General features: G+C 41.5%; 1 protein-coding gene across 1 annotated transcript in view; it reads right to left on the bottom strand.

Annotated features, from left to right (window-relative positions):
- HAPLN1 (hyaluronan and proteoglycan link protein 1) overlaps nt 1–6261 on the bottom strand; it is a 134080-nt gene extending 127819 nt beyond the window's left edge. Inside the window, exon 1 of the mRNA XM_056538799.1 lies at nt 5997–6261. The gene's annotated coding sequence lies outside the window, so the exon portion shown is untranslated. The remainder of the gene's footprint in view (nt 1–5996) is intronic.
- Between the last annotated feature and the right edge of the window lie 17376 nt (nt 6262–23637).

Raw genomic sequence — 23637 nt, 5'->3', positions numbered from 1 at the left:
TCAGCGGGATCCATGGCCGGATCTACTGTCACGATGCCGGCTGGCAGGTAGTGGATCCTCTGTGCCAGAGAGGGATTGGCGTGGACCGTGCTAGAGGATCGGTTCTAAGTCACTACTGGTTTTCACCAGAGCCCGCCGCAAAGCGGGATGGTCTTGCTGCGGCGGTAGTGACCAGGTCGTATCCCCTAGCAACGGCTCAACCTCTCTGGCTGCTGAAGATAGGCGCGGTACAAGGGAGTAGACAGAAGCAAGGTCGGACGTAGCAGAAGGTCGGGGCAGGCAGCAAGGATCGTAGTCAGGGGCAACGGCAGAAGGTCTGGAATCACAGGCAAGGAACACACAAGGAACGCTTTCACTGGCACTAGGGCAACAAGATCCGGCGAGGGAGTGAAGGGGAAGTGAGGTGATATAGGGAAGTGCACAGGTGTAAACACTAATTGGAACCACTGCACCAATCAGCGGTGCAGTGGCCCTTTAAATCGCAAAGACCCGGCGCGCGCGCGCCCTAGGGAGCGGGGCCGCGCGCGCCGGGACAGAACTGACGGGGAGCGAGTAAGGTACGGGAGCCGGGGTGCGCATCGCGAGCGGGCGCTACCCGCATCGCGAATCGCATCCCGGCCGGAGGTAGTAACGCAGCGCCCCGGGTCCGTGGAACCGACCGGGGCGCTGCAGTGAGGGAAGTGTAGCGAGCGCTCCGGGGAGGAGCGGGGACCCGGAGCGCTCGGCGTAACATATATATATATATATATAGATAGATAGATAGATAGATAGATAGATAGATAGATTCGAGATAGATAGATACCAGATAGATAGATTTGAGATATATAGATAGATATGAGAAAGATATGAGATAGATAGATATGAGATAGATAGATATGAGATAGATATGAGATAGATAGATATGAGATATATAGATAGATAGATATGAGATAGATAGATAGATAGATGATAGATAGATATGAGATAGATAGATATGAGATATATAGATAGATAGATATGAGATAGATAGATAGATATGAGAAAGATATGAGATAGATAGATATGAGATAGATAGTTAGATACAGACAAAGAATAATTCTTTTGTTGCTTTAGTTAGTTAGATAGATAGATAGATAGATAGATAGACTTCGAATGAATATGAATATATATGTGGATGGCTAAATAAAGGATATGGAAGAGATTAGCTAGATATATAGAATGATAGACAGACAGACAGACTGATTGATGGACGGATAATAGATAGATAGATATAGGGATAGAGAGAGAGAGAGAGAGAGAGAGATAATGAATAAATAGATTGAATATTATTACCATGTAGGGTTAAAGCCCCAGTGATTCCAGGGTGCTTCATAAGAAAGAAGAATAAACCTGAAGTAAATGAGGCTGGTACAGAGGGAGAAAGGGCCCTGCCCATGAGGAGTCACCTTCTATGCAGCCATGGGAAGGATACATAGCTGAGGGTAAAAGCTGCTCATATGGTAGTGTAGTGCCAGCAGAGTTATAGTAAGCTTTGAGCTTTTCTGCAGATACAATTTATTGTTTCTTTTATCACTTTAAGAATCTCAAAAGCTTCAAACCTCTATAACTGTCAAGGAAATACTAGTATAAAGACAAAGTCTACACTTACAGCACAGAGTAACAGATGGTAATGAAAGTTCTACTCAAATAATTTTAGAATCAAAAATCTCATTGAACATGTTGTTTCAGCAAGACAGCATTCTCAACAACAACAGGGAACAATGTGTTTTCCCGGACAATTTGACACATCATAAAATGTGCATTACAGTGTATTGCTTTACAACACACTTTATCCTCCAGATTAAGTGCCCTATGGTTTCAATTATCTGGAAATTTTACGTTATAAGAAAATAAATACTGGCGGTTTATGTCACATTGGATCAATAGTCTTGTACACTCGCTGATGCATTATTGCGTTTGTTTTCAAAGTTCTACTTCCCGGTGCCAAGCTTACACTCAGAGGTCTGTTTGACTTCATGACATCATATTGGAACGTGTACAGACACAACGTTCCACTGAAATTTCCCATATGTATCGGCCCCACTGTGTATTATTCTAGTGACAGGAATGCACATTTGTCCCATCAAAACCCAATCTGAGACGTCTTAGGTTCCCGAAAAGAATGTATCCGGTCCAAGCTAAGCAAGTTGAGTGTCTGATCTACAGTATGAGCAATTATTTACTGAGGAAATACAATGCTGCGGGGTTGTACACAGCCTTGTGTCAGGCTCATAAATATTTGATTCTATCATTTTAGATTGTGTTTCGCATTCTTCTTATATCGAGTGATGGCAAAATATATTTTTATTACTCAATTTTTTTTCTCAAACTGACCTATTCTATTGAATAGACTAGGCCTGTAGGTATAAAGGTTATATAGTAAAATCATTTGAGATGAAAATTCCGACAGATCCACAACATCACTTAAAGAATTCTCCTGTAGCAGCATAGCATCACACAGCCAGGCATAGGCCGTGTATAGAAGCGTCCAAAACGTTATATGCAGAGATTAAGGTTGCCACCTTTCTTGCAAAAAAGAAAAAAAAAAATTCCGGCCATGCTAATTTGCATAATTCATTATAAAGTCGTGACATCACAGGATAGACATATGCGGGTGAAATTTTGTTCTATTCTGACCCCTATAACTTTTTTATTTCTCTTTATATGGGCCTGTATGAGGGCTCATGTTTTGCGCCCCGATCTGTAGTTTTTAACAGTACCAATTTTGTTTTGATGCGTCTTTTTGATCGCATTTTTAAATAAAATTCCGGAGTTGCAGTTAGTTACTAACTACAACTCCTAGCATGCCCTGATAAAGTCTGTGGCTCAGCAGCTGCCCCAAACGAAGGGTGCGTTCACACGCTCTTTGTTTTTGCGGGTTTTCCGCTGCGTATTTGAAAGGGTGCGGCTCTTCTCGGCTATCCGCAGCAGATTTTCCACGGAGGAATTTACGCTGCGGAAAATCCGCCCCAAGCCCCATTGAAGTCAGTAGGGACTGCGGTGGATTTTCCGAAGTGTAAATTCTGCCAAGGAAAATCTGCTAAGGACAGCCGAGAAGAGCCCGCCCCTTTCAAATACGCAGCGGAAAACCCACAAAAACAAAGAGCGTGTGAACGCACCCGAAAACTACAACTCCCAGCACTATATTGTAGTATATAGTATAGGTCAGTGTTTCCCAACCAGGGGTGCCTCCAGCTGTTGCAAAACTACAACTCACAGCATGCCCGGACAGCCGTTGGCTGTCCGGGCATGCTGGGAGTTGTAGTTTTGCAACAGCTGCAGGCACCCCTGGTTGGGAAACACTGATATAGGTTATGGTACAACATTCCAGGAGTTGGAGGATTGGTTAGATAAATACCAGCCATTGCATTGCCGGTATTCTTAATATAAAAATACCGACAGGGTGGCCAAAATACCAGCTGTGCCACTAAAATACCAGCCAGGTGGCAACCCTAGCAGAGTTTATGGGGGAGATTTATCAAAAGTGGTCCAGAGGAAAAGTTGCTGAGTTGCCCATAGCAACCAATCAGATCGCTTCTTTCATTTTTAACAAGGCCTCTGCAAAATGAAAGAAGTGATCTGATTGGTTGCTATGGGCAACTGGGCAATTTTTCCTCTGGACAGGTTTTGATAAATTTCCCCCTATATGTATACTCTGAAGCCAGTAAATCATATATATGTAACCAGCAACAATAGAAACATAGAAACAATTTGGCCATCTCTAATAATGGCTAACAATCCTTATGTCACATTGCGACGCATGAATTATGAGATTGACTATAGATCTGCTTCTTTCTAATGAATATAGGGGGAGATTTATTAAAACCTAAGCAGGGGAAAAGCTGCTGAGTTGCCCATAGCAACCAATCAGATGGCTGCTTTCAGTTTTGAAAAAGGCCTCTGAAAACTGAAAGCAGCAATCTGATTGGTTGCTATGGGCAACTCAGCAACTTTTCCTGTGGACAGGTTTTGATAAATCTCCACCATATAGTGCACATTACTTGCAATACACTCGGGCATTATTTGAGAGGTAGCAGAGCTGAGTTTGTGAGATGTCGCAGATGCAGCAAAGTTTTCCATTGGTGCATTGGGAAATGCAAATAAACCTACTATATAAAAGAAATGCATGCACATATTACAAGGATAAGTGTGTGCCTATACAGTATGAGCCCAGACACAAACCCGAATATTAGGCTGTCACATCTGTATATGTACACTCTATGGGGGAGATTTATCAAAACCTGTCCAGAGGAAAAGTTGCTGAGTTGCCCATAGCAACCAATCAGATTGCTTCTTTCATTTTTGAAAAGGCCTCTGAAAAATTAAAGAAGCGAGCTGATTGGTTGCTAGGGGCAACTCCGCAACTTTTCCTCGGGACAGGTTTTGATTAATCTCCCCTTATATGAGTTCTGGTCCCACAATAACAAGCACTAGTGTTGGGCGCGAATATTCGTATTTCGAATTTTTATCGTGAATATCGCGAATCCGCGAATATTGCAAATATATTCGCTACATATTTGAAATTACGAATATTCACTTTTTTTCCCTGCATATGCGCATATTTGCACATTCCTTCTTTTCACTTGTGCGTCAATTAGAATGATGCAAATACACTTGTCAGAGGTTATCAACAACATCCTTATCAACCAATAGTAAAGTAGCCCACCCCCTCACTGTTTTATTTTCGAATACGCGTATATGCAAATATAACGAATACGCGAAATTCATGAATATAGGACGAATATTCGTCTATATATTCGTGAAATATAAGCACACAGAATTTCAGCACCTGTTTATGGCTTTTACTGTGTGCCAAGAGAAAAGTGTTCCCTAGCTCTCTAGCCGTTGCAACAACTACAACCCCCTTAATGCAAAACTACAACTCTCAGCATGCTGGGAGTTGTAGTTTTTCAACAGCTTCAGAGCCACAGGTTGGAGAACACTGCAATACAATATACCATAATGAACCAGATCCCGTGATCCTAACCTGTCACTAACCTGTAACTAACTTTCCTATAGAGAATAATGATGACTGTATAAGTCAAGCAAGATATTTTATATTACAGAGCATTTGTAAGTGCATAGAGAACGCTGTCAAATCACTAATATAAGTTACCTGTAGTTTTGCAGATACATCAGCTTAACCTATTGGATCATTCTTATGATGCACAGTTATGCAGAGTCAAATGACAAATTCCCCTCTGCTACACCTCCACTAGTATTGTGTTTTACATTGTCCGCAGATCACACTGTCACATCACAAATATGTGGTCTCTGTAGCTTTACAGACACGTTAGCTTAACCTTCTGCCTAAGTCTACTATGATGCCCCAGTTCCATAAAGTTACATAGCAAATTCACCTCTGCTACACATGTACTAGTGTTAGGGTTTACACTGTCCGCAGAGCACACTGTCATGGCATATGCCAAATATATGTGATCTCTAGCTTTGCAGACACTTCAGCTTACCCTGAATACATTTTCTATCATGCACCAGTTCTATTAAGTTTAATGACAAACTCAGCTCTGCTACATGTGTGCTATGATCATAGTTTAAGCTGTCACCTATGCGACAGGTAGAACCTAAGTGCTGGGCGAAAGTATTAGTAGCCAAGAATGATCCATGGCCAGAGACATTCAATACTGTGCCAACATATCCAGTACACCTGACATTACACCAAGGTAAAGCTTAAGTGACATCCCCTAGATCAGTGTTTCCTAACCAGGATGCCTCCAGCTGTTGCAAAAGTACAACTCCCAGCATGCCCAGACAGCCGAAGGCTGTCTGGGCATGCTGGAAGTTGTACTTTTGCAACAGCTGGAGGCACATTGATTGGGAAACGATGCCCTAGAAGAATCCAGCCCGGCACTAGGAGCCCTTTAAGTGTTGTCACTTAATAGTTTTTAGGAGAAAAAAAAGTCAAAGTTTGTAAAAGTTTGTGGCGATAGTGGTGCGCAAATGGTTATTCCGGTGCTCACCTTGTAAACTTTTGCCTCTCAGTCCTGACGGTTGCTTTGTGGCTCTGTGGATGGCAGAGGTCCTGATCCTGGGCACCAGAGCCAGCGTCTCATCCAGCAGAAAGGAAAAGTAATACGTCATACGAAAAGTACGCCTCCAAAATGGGTTAATTACAGCCCAGCATTCAACAGTGCTGCTCTCCCAGCCTCAGTGGATGGTGCTGAAGACAGCAGCAACAACAGGGTGGCTTGTGTAGGCAACACACCCACCTACTCCACCACCTCCAGCCCAAACGTACAGAGCCTCTTTATGCACCTCTGTGTGATCCTCTACTCATGTAACTTCATATGGGACATGTCACATCACCCATACACAGCGAAAGGAAAGCCCAAGAGGTTGTAACCCAGCAAAAGTCCTAGGAGCATAACAAGTTCCTTTTGTAGGCTTATTTGCAGAACACAGCACTGTATACTGTACAGTATATATAGTGTGCTCAGGGGGTTAGGGTGACACGCTCGTGGGTGGGGTTGGGAATACATATACACCACTTGCCAAAATTAGAAGCAGATGGGAAAGCGAAGGGAACTGAGGCGAGTGATGAAGGAGCAAGGCAAGGACACGCAGAAAGGGAACAGTCTCCAGCGACCCTCAGAACAAGCTGGCATTATCCAGCCACAGAGCATATTGGGACCATTGAATGACTCAGGAAAGCGCCTTCTTGGATAGGAAATAGCTTCATATTTCAATAACAGAGAAACTTTTGATGCAGTGGAGTCTGTGCACCTCACCTTCGGCCAGGAGGAGGTGGAAAGTGAGAAGAAGTGGCAACAAATGGGAGCCGTTTTAAAAATACGAAAGGGCGTTGGAAAAAACGTGTCCCTGAAATATTCTGGACTAGTGCGAAGAATTAGTAAAGGGGCTTTATGTACATTTTAACAGGGTTTATATGGATGCAGAATTTTGCTTCTATAGTAGTGTTTCCCAACCGGTGTACCTCCAGCTGTTGCAAAACTACAACTCCCAGCATGTAGTAATAACAAAGGGTGTTGGATAAAACATTCCCCCGAAATATTGCGGACTAGTGTGAAAAATTAGTTGAGGGAATTAATGTACATTTTTACAGGTTTCACATGAATGCAGGATGTTGCTTCTACACTATATCTATCTATCTATCTATATATATATATATTCCTATCATTGCAATTATTTCCTTTAAAGCAGTGTTTCCAAACCGGTGTGCCTCCTGCTGTTGCAAAACTACAACTTCCAGCATTTAGTAATAAGTAATAAGTGCGTTGGAAAAAACTTTGCTTTTACTGTACAGTTGAAAATATGTATTCGTATCATTGTAAGTATTCCCTTAAGAGCAGTGTTTCCCAGCAGGTAGTAATAAAAAAGGGTGTTGGAAAAAAATAAATGAATAAAAAAAACATTCCTCTGAAATAACCTAGACTAATGCAAAAAAATACATTTTTACAGGTCTCATGTGAATGCCAAATTTTGCTTCTATGAAAACTGCAACTCCCAGCATGTAGTAATGAGAAAGGGTGTTGGGAAAAAAACAAAAAACATTCCCCCGAAATATTCTGGACTATATGGGTTTTATGTACATACTAGCTGAATACCCAGCGTTGCCCGGTTTTTCCTTCCTAATCCTTGTTGGGGAGGAAAATAAACAAAGGAGGAAGCTTTTGACTTCATATCCCGTCCTCATATATTGTTGTCATATCCCAACCCCATATCCCGACCTCCTATCCCTTCCTCCTATCCCGACCTCCTATCCCGACCTTCTATCCTGACCTCCTATCCCGTCATCCTATCCCGTCCATCTATCCCGACCTCCTATGTTTACCTCCTCTCCCATCTTCCTATCCCAACCTCCTATCCCGACCTCCTATCCCGACCTCCTATCCCGACCTTCTGTCCCGACCTCCTATCCTGTCCTCCTATCCCGTCCTCCTATCTTGTCCTCCTATCCCGTCCTCCTCTCCCGTCATCCTATCCCGTCCATCTATCCCGACCTCCTATCTCAACCTCCTATCCCATCTTCCTATCCCGACCTCCTATCCCGACCTCCTATCCCGACCTCCCATCCCGACCTCCCATCCCGACCTTCTATCCCGACCTCTTATCCCGACCTGTAATATGTGTACCAGGTATTGAAATATCTCCAGCCGTACAGAAGTTATGTGGGAACATACATTTTCCATTGATTTGCATGGGACTTTAAACAAAAACCCCGACCCTCACAAATGGGGGTAGTTAAGGGTTAAATTAACTATCCTATATTTTAAGTGGACTTATAAGTAACATGTGACCAAGTATTATGGAAATATCTCCAGCCGTTTCAAAGTTATGTAGTGACATATATTTCCCATAGAGTTGTATGGGACTTTAAACATAAACCCTGCCCCTGGCAAATGGGGGTGAGTAAGGGTTAAATCACCTATCCTTTGTTTGTTGTTGACATATAAGTAACATGTGAGCCAAGTTTCATGTTAATATCTTTAGCCGTTTGGAAGTGATGATGGAACATACACACATACATACAAACATACATACACACACACATTAAGTTTTATATATATAGATTTACAGGTTTCATATGGATGCAGGATTTTGCTTCTATAGTATAACTACATGTACCTTTTTTCATATCATTGTAAGTATTTCCTTTAGAGCAATGTTTCCCAACCGGTGTGCCTCCAGCTGTTGCAAAACTACAACTTCCAGCATGCCCGGACAGCCGAAGGCTGTCCGGGCATGCTGGGAGTTGTAGTTTTGCAACAGCTGAAGGCACACCATTTGGGAAACACTGCTTTAGGGTCACGCTGTGTAATTCTGCACCAGAATCTGTAAAACCCTCTTCACTCGCCTTGTACTGTATTGCTGTGCAGACTCCATACACGTGAACCTCACATTACCCTGACATCACGTATACAGCTCTGCAGGGAATTCAGATCTCTGCGGTTTCCCTCTCAGCACATCAACCGGCAGAAGCTTCTATCAACACCTCGGAGGATGCATCTAGAGGATGCACAATGTAGGTTAGGTGAGAACGAAGCCTCAGGTGGCACCCTTCCCTGAGTGTTAGGGAGGAGAGAGTCTGCGTCTCTGCAGATAGACATTCCATCACTGAACCTTCTCATCTCTGCCTGAGCCGGAGATACTATTTCGATTTGCTAGAAATGAAAGAAAAAAAAATTGTAGATCTTATTAGATTTTGTATTTGATACGTGCCAATATCCACAGATGTCACGAAAACAGAGAGGCAGATTTACTTTTGCAAATGTGTCAAATTTCTGGTATCGTTTGTGTTGAGAAAAAACAATAATTGTGCACCTGCTAGTCACCATCTTTGGTGTCTTGTCTGGTATGGGGAATGTAATATAAGATGCAACAGCATGTACCAATATTTTGGCACCAATTCAGTCAATAGGTGGTATAACGTTAGGGAAAATGGTCTAAAAATGCACTTCAACAAACTGGTCAAACTGGAGCATTCCTAGACTAACACTGGCAACAAAGAATGAGGCAGTTTCCTAAACCCTACATCCTTCCTAATCCTTGTTGGGGAGGAAAATAAATAAAGGAGGAAGCTTTTGACTTCATATCTTGTTCTCACATATTGTTGTCATATCCCAACCCCATATTCCTGTCCTCATATCTCGACCTCATATCCTGACCTCCTATTTCGACCTCATATCCCGTCCTCACATACCGTCCTCATATCCCATCCTCATATCCTGACTTCATATCCCTTCCTCATATCCCTTCCTCATATCCCGACCTCATATCTTGTCCTCAGGTGGGACTGATTTGTGATGAAGGTATTGTAAGCTGAAAATAGAAGGGGACGTGGCTTTGTGGGACTGGGCGTAATTTGCAAGCCAGACCGATGTACAAAAAGGGTAGATAAAAAACGGGTGGGGCATAAAATGTGGGCATGTCTTTGTGAGATGGGGTGTGGCTTGCAAGCCGGATTGACACATTCAGCATGAGATGCAGAGCAGAGCTTATGGAGTAAGGTGCTGGAAGTCCCATATACTTGCATGGGACTTAAAACAAAAACCCATCTTTTATATAAGGGTGTAGGTAAGGGTTAAATTAACTATTCTATATTTTAAGTGGATATATAAGTAACATGTGACCAAGTATTATCGAAATATCTCCAGCCGTTTGGAAGTTATGCAGTAACATATATTTCTCTTAGTCTTGTATGGGACTTTGAACAGAAACCCCAACCCTGGCAAATGGGGGTGAGGAAGGGTTATATTACCTATCCTATGTTTGTTGTTGACATATAAGTAACATGTGTGCCAAGTTTCATGTTAATATGTTTAGCCGTTTAGACGTGATGCTGGAACATACACACATACACACACACATAGTTATATGTATATATATATATATATATATATATATATATATATATATATAGATTTACTAGCTGAGTACCTGGTGTTACCCAGTTTTTCCTTCCTCATCCTTGTTGGGGAGGAAAATCAACAAAGGAGGAAGCTTTTGACTTCATATCCCATCCCATGATGTATTTTAATCTCCATTTTTGATAACACTGTGGTGGTTTTTTCTTTTACATTTTATGCCAAATCATTTATTAAAAGTTATCTTTTAGTGTTTTTTCGGTGATTAAGTCATATCCCCTTCCCATTTATTGTTGTCATATACCAACCACATATCCTGTCCCCATATTCCGTCTTTATATCTCAACCTCATATCCCATTCTCTTATCCCGTCCTCATATCCCGACCTCATATCCCCTCCTCATATCCCATCCTCATATCCCATCCTTATAACCTGATCTCATATCTCAACCTCCTATCCCGTCATCATATCCCGTCCTTCTATCCCTTCCTCCTATACCTTCCTCATATCCCGACCTCATATCCCAACCTCCTATCCCGACCTCCTATCCCATCCTCTTATCCCATCCTTCTATCCCATCCTCCTATTCTGTCCTCCTATCCCGTCCTCATATCTCAACCTCATATCCCGTCCTCATATCTTGTCCTTATATCCCATCCTCATATCCCGACCTTATATCTTGACCTCATATCCTGTCCTCATATCGTGACCTCCTATCCTGACCTCCTATCCCGACCTCATATCCTGTCCTTATATCCTGACCTCCTATCCCATCCTCCTATCTTGACCTCATATCCCAACCTCATATCCCATCCTCATATCTCGCCCCATTACACCAACCTCCTCTCTTTGTGAGATGGGGTGTGGCTTGCAAGCAAGATTGCAACATTCACCAGGAGTTGCAGAGTAGAGCATGTGGAGTAAGGTACTGGAAGTCCCATATACACGCATGGGACTTGAAACAAAAAAAACATCTTTTATGTAAGGGTGTAGGTAAGGGTTAATTTAACTATCATATCTTTTTATTTGACATATAAGTAATATGTGTACCAGGTATTATTGAAATATCTCCAGCCGAACGGAAGTAATGTGGGAACATACATTTCCCATTGATTTGCATTGGACGTGAAACAAAAACCCCAACCCTCACAAATGGGGACAGTTAAGGGTTAAATCAACTATCCTATATTTTAAGTGGACATAAAAGTAACATGTGACCAAGTATTATCTAAATATCTCCAGCCTTTTGGAAGTTATGCAGTAACATATATATCCCATAGACTTGTACGGGACTTTAAACAAAAACCCCGACCCTGGCAAATAGGGGTGAGTAAGGGTTAAATCACCTATCCTATGTTTGTTGTTGAAATATAAGTAACGTGTGTGCCAAGTTTCATGTTAATATCTTCAGCCATTTGGACGTGATTCTGGAGCATACACACACATACACGCACACATTGAGTTTTTATATATATATATATATATATATATATATATATATATAAATATATATATATACTAGCTGAGTACCCTGCGTTGCCCGGTTTTTCCTTCCTCATCCTTGTTGTGGAGGAAAATCAACAGAGGAAGCTTTTGACTTCATACCCCGTCCTCATATATTGTTGTCATATCCCAGCCCCATATCCTGTCCTCATACCCTGACCGCCTATCTCGACCTCCTATCCCATCCTCCTGTCCCAACCTCCTATCTCGACCTTCTATCCCGACCTCCTATCCCATCCTCCAATCCCGTCCTCCTATCTCGACCTCCTGTCTCGACCTTCTATCCCGTCCTCCTATCTCGACCTCCTATCTCAACCTCCTATCTCGACCTCCCATCCCGTCCTCCTATCTTGACCTTCTATCCCGACCTCCCATCCTCATATCCCGACCTGTAATATGTGTACCAGGTATTGAAATATCTCCAGCCGCACAGAATTTATGTGGGAACATACATTTCCCATTGATTTGCATGGGACTTTAAACAATAACCCTGACCCTCACAATTGGGGGTAGTTAAGGGTTAAATTAACTATCCTATATTTTAAGTGGACATATAAGTAACATGTGACCAAGTATAATCGAAATATCTCCAAGTATTATTATAATTTTTTTTTTGTTTATTTTATATGCTTATTATTTATGAAATTTCTGAGGACATTTAATCAAAAGTAGACGTACAGGGTTGTATTTATTATTTTTGCATAACCACAGACATCCGCTTTTAATGTATACCCAATGGTAAATGGAATTGAAAATAGGATATTACATATAAACTTCATACAGAATGTCATATATGAAAGATGGCTTAATAGTTGTGGCTGAAACTATTAGAAAATTGCTCAACTAATAATTCCCAGATATTATGTAGTTAAAGTGTACCTGTCATATCACAGAAATAAATAATGCTTATATTTGTTACTCACTAGATCCTGCAGATGCTGCAGGATCTAGTGAGTGTCCAGCTTCTGAATTTGGCTCACAAATTCCTCTGTTCTTCTGCTCACTCATTCTGACATCCACTGCTCAGGAAGGGGCATGTTCAAGGCAAGCACTGAGCCCTCCCCCACTCACTATACATTCACTTCCTCCCTGAGTCTGCTGTGCTGGGTCTCCTCATTCAACTCTCTGTTTTCATGCTGCAGTCTGATAGGACTGGAGTGAGCACAGAGGAGTGCTAGTCCTTCCCTCCTTTGCTGGACTTTGTCCCAGCCTGTGCTTCAGCTGTTACAAACACAATGCTGCAGACAGGCCTTACTATGGTCTGCCGCCGACAGACCTTACTATGCTTTTTGTTGTTGTTTTTAAACTACTAAAACAGGACGACAGTGAAGAAGCATTAAAAATATTAGAGAAAAATGTAAAACATGTAAAAAACAGATAAGAGATAAAAAAAACTGATAAGAGCCGCAAAAATAGAGACAGAAAGACTCCTGTTTTAGAAGAAAGTAAAACTAACCCCAAAATGTTCTTTAACTATATAAATAGCAAAAAGGTTAAAAATGAAAGTGTTGGCCCTTTAAAAAATTATGAGGAAGAAATTATAAATGGGGATCAGGAAAAAAGCAAATTTATTAAACAAATTCTTCTCCACTGTATTCACCGAGGAAAATGAAATGCCAGGTGAAATACAGCGAGATAAGGTAAACTCCCCAGTACAGGTCACCTGTCTAACCAAGGAAGAAGTACAGTGCCGCCTACAAAAAATCAAAATAGACAAATCACCAGGTCCAGATGCCATTCACCCCCATGTTCTAATGGAATTAAGTAATGTAATAGACAGACCCCTATTTTTAATATTCAGGGACTCTATAGTGACAGGGACTGTTCCCCAGGACTGGTGCATGGCAAATGTGGTGCCATTATTTAAAAGGGGTCAAAAGGTGACCCTGGGAATTATAGGCCTGTTAGTTTAACCTCTGTTGTATGTAAATAGTTTGAGGGTTTTCTAAGAGATGCTATTTTGGAGTATCTTGATAAAAATAAATGTATGACTCCATATCAGCATGGCTTTATGAGGGATTGGTCCTGTCAAACTAACCTTATAAGCTTTTATGAGGAGGTGAGCTCCAGACTGGACCAGGGGCAGTCGCTGGATGTTGTATATCTGGATTTCTCCAAAGCATTTGATACGGTGCCACATAAAAGGTTGGTGCATAAAATGAGAGGGATTGGGTCGGGGGAAAATGTGTGCTAGTGGGTAAGTAACTGGCTCAGTGATAAGAAACAGAGGGTGGTTATTAACTGGTTAACGACCATGGATGTGTATACTCGTCCATGTGCCTTTAACCGTTGTATGATGCAGGCTCCCGACTCGAGCCCGCGTCATACCGGCTGACCCCCAGATCATTCTTGTAGCTAGGGGCTGGCGTTAATAGCCAAGATGCTGCGATCACCACGGCTGGCTATTAACCCTTAAGATCGCTGCTGTCAAAGTTGACAACGGCATCTAAACGAAGCTGTGAACACTCCCTGGTAATCCAGTGGGGTGGATCGCCCCCCAGCAGCGCGATCGCAGGGGGTGATCCACTGTGGAGCTGGAGGGCTTACCTCTGCTACTGCGGTTGTCCTGGCTCTCCCATTGATAAAGCCTGGCAGGACCAGGCTTTATCAATGGAGAAAAGACCACACCGATCAATGTGGTTCTATGAACCACATTGATCTGTATGAAGAATCTAATGATTCCTCCTAAAAGTCCCCTAAGGAGACTTATAAAGTGTAAAAAAAAAAAAGTAAAAAAAAAGTAAAAAACAAACAAACACATTAACCCCTTCCTTATAAAAAGTTAAAATCACTCCCCTTTTCCCAAATTTCATATAAAAAATATAAAAACATAACAAAAATAAACATATATGGTATCGCCGCGTGAGTAAATGTCCGAACTATAAAAATATGTTAATTAAACCGCACGGTCAATGTCGTATACATAAAAAAATCGAGAGTAAAAAATTGCATATTTTTGGTCACTTTTTGATCACAAAGTCCCATCAAAACAAAAATGGTACCCCGTATAAAAAAAAATTAAAATAGTTATAGGGGTCAGAAGAGGACAATTTTAAATATACTAGTTTTGGTGCATGTAGTTATAATTTTTTTAAAGTATTGAAACAAAGAAAAAAAACTATATAAATTGGGTATCATTGCCTACAGAATAAATATATGGTGTAATTTTAACCGTACAGTACACTGCGTAGAATCGGAAGACCCCAAAAGTTACAAAGTGACATTTTTTTCCCAATTTTGCCCCACAAATATTTTTTTTTCTGGGTTCCCTGTGGTGAAATGATTGATGTCATTAAAAAGTCAAATTGGTGGTGCAAAAAATAAGCCCTCATATGAGTCTGTAGATGCAATATTGAAAGTGTTATGATTTTTAGAAGGGGATGAGGAAAAAACGAAAGTGGAAAAATGGAAAAACCCGTGGTCCTTAAGGGGTTAATGGTTCTTATTCTGATTGGGTGACTGTTACTAGTGAGGTACCACAGGGGTCAGTCTTGGGTCCTATTCTATTTAATATATTAATTAATGACCTTGTAGAGGGGTTGACTAGTAAAGTAGCAATCTTTGCAGATGATACTAAACTCTGTAAAGCGGTAAACACTATAGAGGACAGTGCACTGTTACAAATGGACCTGGATAGGTTGGATAATAATTAAAACCCCAAAAAAATGTTAATATAACTTTTAATCAATATGAAATAAAAAGATGATATGTGATTAAAATTGTAGTTTCACAGCTCCAGATATATATAATAAGCACTGGGATATACTCAGTAGTTTAATGTCTTGTGGGTCTGCAATGCTGAGGAACTGATTAAAATCAGAACATTTGCCTCCTCTACTAGTTTCGGCACAACTGCACCGTCCTCAGGAGGAATGAATGGCAAACACTGTACTGCAGACCCACAAGACATTAAACTACTGAGTATATCCCAGTATATGATTTATATAAAAAGAATATAACATTTTTACTAAGTATATTAAAAAGATTAATATTTTGCCAAGATGTAACACTTATAAAATAATTTTTTTTTGGATTCTAACAGTACCGAAGAAAACTGCTGCTATTACTATAGGAGTGAACGAAAATAAATGCATTGCCCCAGATTAAATTGATATTCTCCTTTTATTTACAGTTTGATATAATGCATGACACGTTGAAGTCTGCATCCAAAATGCACACTGTAACTGTTGAGGAAGAGGAAAGGGATATGGGATTAATTCAGTAGTACAGTACTGGATAACAGTACAGTACTGGATTACTGAATAATCCTTTTAAAGGAATAAATCTGTGACTTCAGTATTAACCTTATATTGAGAAACTGCTACTTATACAATTTGCAAATATTTCCAATAAAGCGCATCAATACTGATGTAGAGATGTCTGTGTATATTGAACTGTGCCACACAAGCTGTTTCATGTCATGTGCATATCTTATTCACTTTGCTTATTTTGTCCTTCAAGTGTTAGGAATTCATAGGATCTTTCAGGGAGTTCTCTAAAACTATAAGACATGCTGAATGGAGTTTCTCATGCAGCAACTGTAGATGGCGCTATCATTCCAGATAATCAAGTAGACAAAGTCAGGTTACAAGTCCTACCACACAGCAGTTACTGTTTGGAAACTGCACCGTGCCCCTTCCTTCACTAACGTACTTGGCATTACGTGATTTCATTTCCTAACAAAGGGGTCTTCTGATGAATATCTGTCTTTTCCCTGAACTGAACCTTTGGTGTTCCTGCAAGACTGAAATGCAGAGTGCGGAAAATGGGCCCCAAGTGTATGTATTAAAAATAGATCCCTGATTCTGGAAAATATGCAATCTGTTATTCATGTACAAAAGAAATAGTTATAGTTACAATGGCTGTAGTTTAGCATCACACACACACTATATATATATATATATATATATATATATATATATATATATATATATATTATATATATTATATATATATATATATATATATATGTGTGTGTGTGTGTATGTATACACACACACACACTCTCTCTCTCTCTTTTTCTCTCACTATACATTAGATAAAGTTCTTGGACCTGTACTTAAAGAAGGAAGGAAATGTCTCAAGACAACATTGCCATAAAAACCATGAATTTAAAGGAGTTGCTCATTTTAAAAGAGTTTTGGGGGTGTCCAACTATATCCCCGTGGTTCCTTAACCCTGTTACCTATCTGCCCTCCACAGGCTGATCTTGAGGATCTGCTACCTGGGAGCTGGGATACATAACTGTAGCAGTGCCTTTACCCAATGGATTATCCGGGGTATGGACATAGGGTTCCTTTAGGAACATCTTTAAGAAAAAAATAATAATACTAAAACAAGTATAACACAAAATTAGACAAATGCAATGTGTATATAGGCTTTACCCACCAACATGCATGGGCCATCCTAATCTTTACCCTAGAGGCTGTTGGATACCTTCAGTTGGTGCACATTGAAAGATGGAACCCATAAAAACTTCTGATTCACAGTATTACTTGGAGTAGGCTGAAACTCTCAATATGTCAAAAAACGGATCTCAAGGTATTTTGTTGGTATGTGAGTTCAGGGTGCCCTGGTGTGGGAAAGGGAAGAAAGATTTCAGGCTCACCCTTACATAGGCTATAAATCAAGCTTTATTGCGCCAATACTGGATCTTGTTCAACCTGCTAGAAGATTCCTCTCAGCTGCTGTAGGTACTCATTGTACCAAGATCCTTCACAAGCCTTTGTGTCCTCTCTCTCTCTCTCTCTGCTTGCTCTGTTGGAACTTAAAACTACAAGATGTCTATGAGCACTTGTCTACAAACTCATCCTTCCCCAGCTTTGTTCACTGTTCAGTTCATCTGCTTATGTAGTCTGCAATGTATTGGACACTTAACATGTAATGACATGTTAATTCACAACAATAATTCCAAATGGTTACACTATCATTAAAGGGGTACTCCGCACCCCTAGACATCTCCTTTGGATAGGGGATAAGATGTGAGATCACCGGGGTCCCGCTGCTGGTGGTCCCCGGGATCTCGGCTGCTGCACCCACCTGTACGGCTTCCACCTCACACTGGCAACGCTGGAGGCTTCGGAGCCCAACCACAATGGCGGACAAGCGTGACGTCACGACTCCGCCCCGTGTGACGTCACACCCCGCCCTCAATGCAAGTCTTTGGGAGGGGGGTGACGGACCATCACCCCCCTCCCATAGACTTGCATTGAGGGGACCCCGGCGATCTGATATCTTATCCCCTATCCTTTTGATAGGGGATAAGATGTCTAGGGGTGCGGAGTACCCCTTTAAAATTTATGTTTGACAATAAAAATAACATTTCGCACAGACATGTCATAAAATCTAGCATGGTCAGGGGCTCCAATTGTTAAATTCTACCTGGGTGAAGAACGCAGTCTGACAAGTCAAAAGTAAATTTTAAATGGGTATTCCTTTTTTTTTTATTTGACTATGCTACAGGAGCTGTAGAGGTAGTGTAGTTCATATAGTGTCTGTACCTGTGTGTGACGGTTTTCTCACAATTCTTATGTGATTTTCATCCCAATATTTATTTTTAACAGCATACAAAATTACTGTTGTCTCAGATTTCTTCTAGGTTGCAATGTGGCCGAGACCTGACTCACTAGTCAGCTGATGACAGGGAGCCTATCTGCTTCAATGGGTGGAACGATCGCTTGGTGGGAGAGAGATCAATCTGCAACTAATGCAACAGCTCCAGGCACTCTGATTGAAAACCACAGGTCTTTTGAATGGATGCAGCTCATTTATGTTTCAATGGGTGGGTGGCTGATGTGTGGAGGGAGGAAGGTGGAATTGTGGGATTTGTAGGCAAAATAAGAAAACTCAAACAGGAAATGCCAGTTCACAAAAAGCTCGCCTCAATGTTATAGTAATCTCAATACATAGCCATTTAGCCCCAAGACAAGCGCAAATCCTTCCTAAGCATGTCCATTACTGTCTGCCAGGTACGTAGTAAAATTACCTTATGGTGGATAACCCCTTTAATGTCTTAAAGGGGTACTCTGGGGAACTAAACTCATAGCCCTTCCTTTTCCTCTCATTATCCTATTTTATTGTCTAAATATCATTCATTAGCTATATAGAGCACCTGCATGTAGTGAGGGAATGACATCATCCACTCTTTGTCTCTGTCCAAATCCCTTTCTGAAAGCAGCCCCACCCTCCTGAGAGACACAGACCAGGTGATTTCTGTCCTGCAATTAGTCATGCTCTCTTTTGTGCTGAGAACTGGGAGGTGTGTGCAGCCATAGCCAATCAGACACTGAATCTCTCTGCTTAGAGGAGGAGGGTGGGGACTGGCAGGGCAGAGCTGCAATGATTGCTGGGAGATGTAGGCAAGGAGAGTGAAGGATGACAAAGAACATCAAGCAGCCAACAGGGGCCACATGAGAAATGCATATCAGGCAGGATGGTTTACAGGGAATATATCCAGATAGTGTAGTGGCTTTGGACCTTTATATATACAATATATATATATATATATATATATATATATATATATATATATATGCAGTGGGGATTTTCTCTGGTAGTCAGGTAAGCGAACACAGTATAAAGGCAAGAAACCAGGTTGTAAATCAAACTTCAGTGTTTTATTCACACTCAGAAAAACATAACAGTCTTGGTGCTTGTTCATACACAGCAAAGTAGAACAGTCTTGGTGCTTGTTCATACACAGCAAAACAAAGTTCACCTGGAATCCCAGATGTCGGTTCACACCCGGCTAAGGCTAAGTTTCTACTTGTTTTTTTTCTGGCAGTTTTTGGAAAACTGCTACTGCAATTTTTGAGCCAAAGCCAGAAGTGCATTCAAAAGGAACAGGACATATAAAGGAAGGACTTATACTTCTCCTCCCTTATGGATCTACTTCTGACTTTGGCTCAAAAACTGCCAGAAAAAAAAAACTAGTGGAAACTTAGCCTAAAAGTTCAGCCACAGAAAAGTTCACTCGCAGGCTTTCAGGCAGCCTGCACGCCTGTTTGCAGTCTTTAGCCGTCAGCCCAGAGGACTCCACAGCTTCACTGTCAGATGGAGGTCAGACACACACACCACTCACCTGACAGTGCTGACTGCTTTATAAGCCTGCCAAGACCTGGCCTGGAAGGTGGGGAATAGTCACCCATCCAGCACTTTGACTATTCCCAGTAAAAGACGTCCGGATCAGCTTTACAGCCATACTAAACAGCTGAAGTGTCAGACTGCAATCTGCAACACTGACACTTGAGAAAACCTGCTCTTACCTCACTGAGGCCAGGAACCTCGGTGACACATAAGGACCATCAATGATGGCCCCTTGTTCCTTGCTACAATAAACATAAATATATATATATATATATATATATATATATATATATATATATAGACGGGATATGAGGTTGGGATGTGACGTCGGTATATGAGGACTGCATATGGGACACGATATGGGGACGGGATATGAGGTTGGAATATGAGGTCGGGATAAGAGGACGGGATATGAGGATTAGACATGGGGACGGGATATGGGGACGGCATATGTGGACAGGATATGAAGTCGGGACATAAAGATGGAATATGAGGACAGGATATGAGGTTGAGATATGAGGACAAAATATGAGGACAGGATATGAGATCGGAATATGAGGGGATTTGTGGTCGGTATATGAGGAGGGGATATGGGGTCAGGATTTAAAGGGGTTCTCCGGTGCTTAACCCCTTAAGGACAAAGGAAGTACCGGTCCTTGGTCCTGCTCCCGGGATATAACGCGGGGTTACACGGTAACCCCGCATCATATCACGGCGGGCCCGGCGTCATAGTGAAGCCGGGACCCGCCGCTAATAGCGCTCAGCGCCGATCGCGGCGCCGATCGCTATTAACCCTTTAGCCACGCGCTCAGAGCTGAGCCATGCAGCTAAAAGTGAAAGTAAAAACTGCTGGTTAGCTCAGTGGGCTGTTCGGGATAGCCGCGGCGACAGCAGGAGGGTCCTTACAGGACAGCAGGAGGGTCCCTACCTGCCTCCTCGCTGTCCGATCGCCGAATGACTGCTCAGTGCCTGAGATCCAGGCATGAGCAGTCAAGCGGCAGAATCCTCGATCACTGGTTTCCTATGAGAAACCAGTGATCAATGATGAAGATCAGTGTGTGCAGTGTTATAGGTCCCTATGGGAGCTATAACACTGCAAAAAAAAGTGAAAATAAAAATGAATAAAGATCATTTAACCCCTCCCCTATTAAAATTTTGAATCACCCCCCTTTTCCCATAAAAAAAACACAGTGTAAATAAAAATAAAAATGAACATATATGGTATCACCGCGTGTGGAAATGTCCGAATTATAAAAATATATCATTAATTAAACCGCTCGGTCAATGGCGTACGCGCAAAAAAATTCCAAAGTCCAAAATAGTGCATTTTTGGTCACTTTTTATATCATTTTAAATGAATAAAAAGTCCTATCAATAAGTCCTATCAATGCAAAAATGGTACCGCTAAAAACTTCAGATCACGGCACAAAAAATGAACCCTCATACCGCCCCATACACGGAAAAATAAAAAGTTATAGGGGTCAGAAGATGACAATTTTAAATGTATTAATTTTCCTGCATGTAGTTATGATTTTTTCCAGAAGTACGACAAAATCAAACCTATATAAGTAGGGTATCATTTTAATCGTATGGACCTAAAAATGTACTACGTAGAAACGAAAGCCCCCAAAAGTTACAAAACTGCTTTTTTTTCAATTTTGTCGCACAATAATTTTTTTTCCTGTTTCACCGTAGATTTTTGGGCAAAATGACTGACGTCATTACAAAGTAGAATTGGTGGCGCAAAAAATAAGCAATCATATGGATTTTTAGGTGCAAAATTGAAAGAGTTATGATTTTTTAAAGGCAAGGAGCAAAAAACAAAAATGCAAAAACGGAAAAACGGAAAAAACCCCGGTCCTTAAGGGGTTAAACATCTTATTCCCTATCCCCTATCCGGCAAGTGACGTCACGCTCCACCCCTCAATGCAAGCCTACGGGAGGGGGCTTGATAGCTATCACGCCCCCTCCCGTAGGCTTCCATTGCGGGGCGGAGCATGTCGTCACGCGCTGGCGCAGGCGTGACGTCACCGCCCGCCCTGTAGTTGCCGGTAATCAGTCCCGGAGCGAACACGCTCTGGGGACTGATTCCAAACGGGGTGCCACGTGCATGATCCCTGGGGTCCCCAGCGGCGGGACTCCCGTGATCAGGCATCTTATCCCCTATCCTTTGGATAGGGGATAAGATGTTTAAGCACCAGAGAACCCCTTTAAGGACAGGATATGAGAACAAACACTTCCTCCTTTGTTACTTTTCCTCCCCCACAAGGATAAGGTAGGAAAAACAAGGCAACGCCAGGTCCTCAGCTAGTCCCAAATAAAATTGTAATGTCACAGCCTCTTTAGTAGATGGAGGGGTAAGGCACTTTCGGATGCACATGTACCATTAACCCCTTAAGGACCCGGGGTTTTTCCGTTTTTGCATTTTCGCTTTTTCCTTCTTACCTTAAAAAAATCATAACTCTTTCAATTTTGCACCTAAAAATCTATATGATGGCTTATTTTTGTGCCACCAATTATACTTTGTAATGACATCAGTCATTTTACCCAAAAATCTACGGCGAAATGGAAAAAAAAATCATTGTGAAACAAAATTGGAAAAAAACGTCATTTTGTAACTTTTGGGAGCTTCCGTTTCTACATAGTAAATTTTTTGTTAAAAATGACACCTACTCTTTATTCTGTAGGTCCATACAATTAAAATAATACCCTACTTATATAGGTTTGCTTTTGTCGTACTTCTGGAAAAAATCATAACTACATGCAGGAAAATTTATACGTTTAAAATTGTCATCTTCTGACCCCTATAACTTTTTTATTTTTCTGCATATGGGGTGGTATGGGGCTAATTTTTTGCGCCGTGATCTGAAGTTTTTAGTGGTACAATTTTTGCATTGATAGGACTTTTTGATCATTTTTTATTCATGTTTTCATTATATAAAAATGTCCAAAAATGCACTACTTTGGACTTTGGAATTTTTTTGCGCGTACGCCATTGACCGTGCGGTTTAATTAACAATATATTTTTATAGTTCGGACATTTATGCACGTGGCGATACCACATATGTTTATTTTTATTTTTATTTACACAGTTTTTTTATGGGAAAAGGGGGGTGATTCAAACTTTTAATAGGGAAGGGGTTAAATGATCTTTATTCACTTTTTTTGCAGTGTTATAGCTCCCATAGGGACCTATAACACTGCACACACTGATCTTTTACATTGATCACTGATTTCTCATAAGAAACCAGTGATCGATGATTCTGCCGCTTGACTGCTCATGCCTGGATCTCAGGCACTGAGCAGTCATTCGGCAATCGGACAGCGAGGAGGCAGGTAGGGATCCTCCAGCTGTCTTGTAAGCTGTTCGGGATGCCACAATTTCGCCGCGGCTATCCCGAACAGCTCCCTGAGCTAACCGGCATGGTTTCACTTTCATTTTAGACGTGGCGTTCAACTTTGAACGCCTCGTCTAAAGGGTTAATAGTGTGCGGCACCGCGATCAATGCCGCACGCTATTAGCCACGGGTCCCAGCCGTTGTTAGAGGCCGGGCCCCGCGTTATAGATCGGGAGCGGACTCAGGACGTACAGGTACACCCTGGGTCCTTAACAGGTTAAGGAGGTACTTTTTTTTTTTTTTTAAATCAACTAGTGCCAGAACGCTAACAAATTTGTAAATAATTTCT

This window comes from Hyla sarda, chromosome 1 (assembly GCF_029499605.1).
Source record: "Hyla sarda isolate aHylSar1 chromosome 1, aHylSar1.hap1, whole genome shotgun sequence".
NCBI classification, from domain to species: Eukaryota; Metazoa; Chordata; class Amphibia; order Anura; family Hylidae; genus Hyla; species Hyla sarda.
The sequence above is the reverse complement of the archived record's forward strand: the minus strand, read 5'-3'. Positions and strand labels throughout refer to the sequence as shown.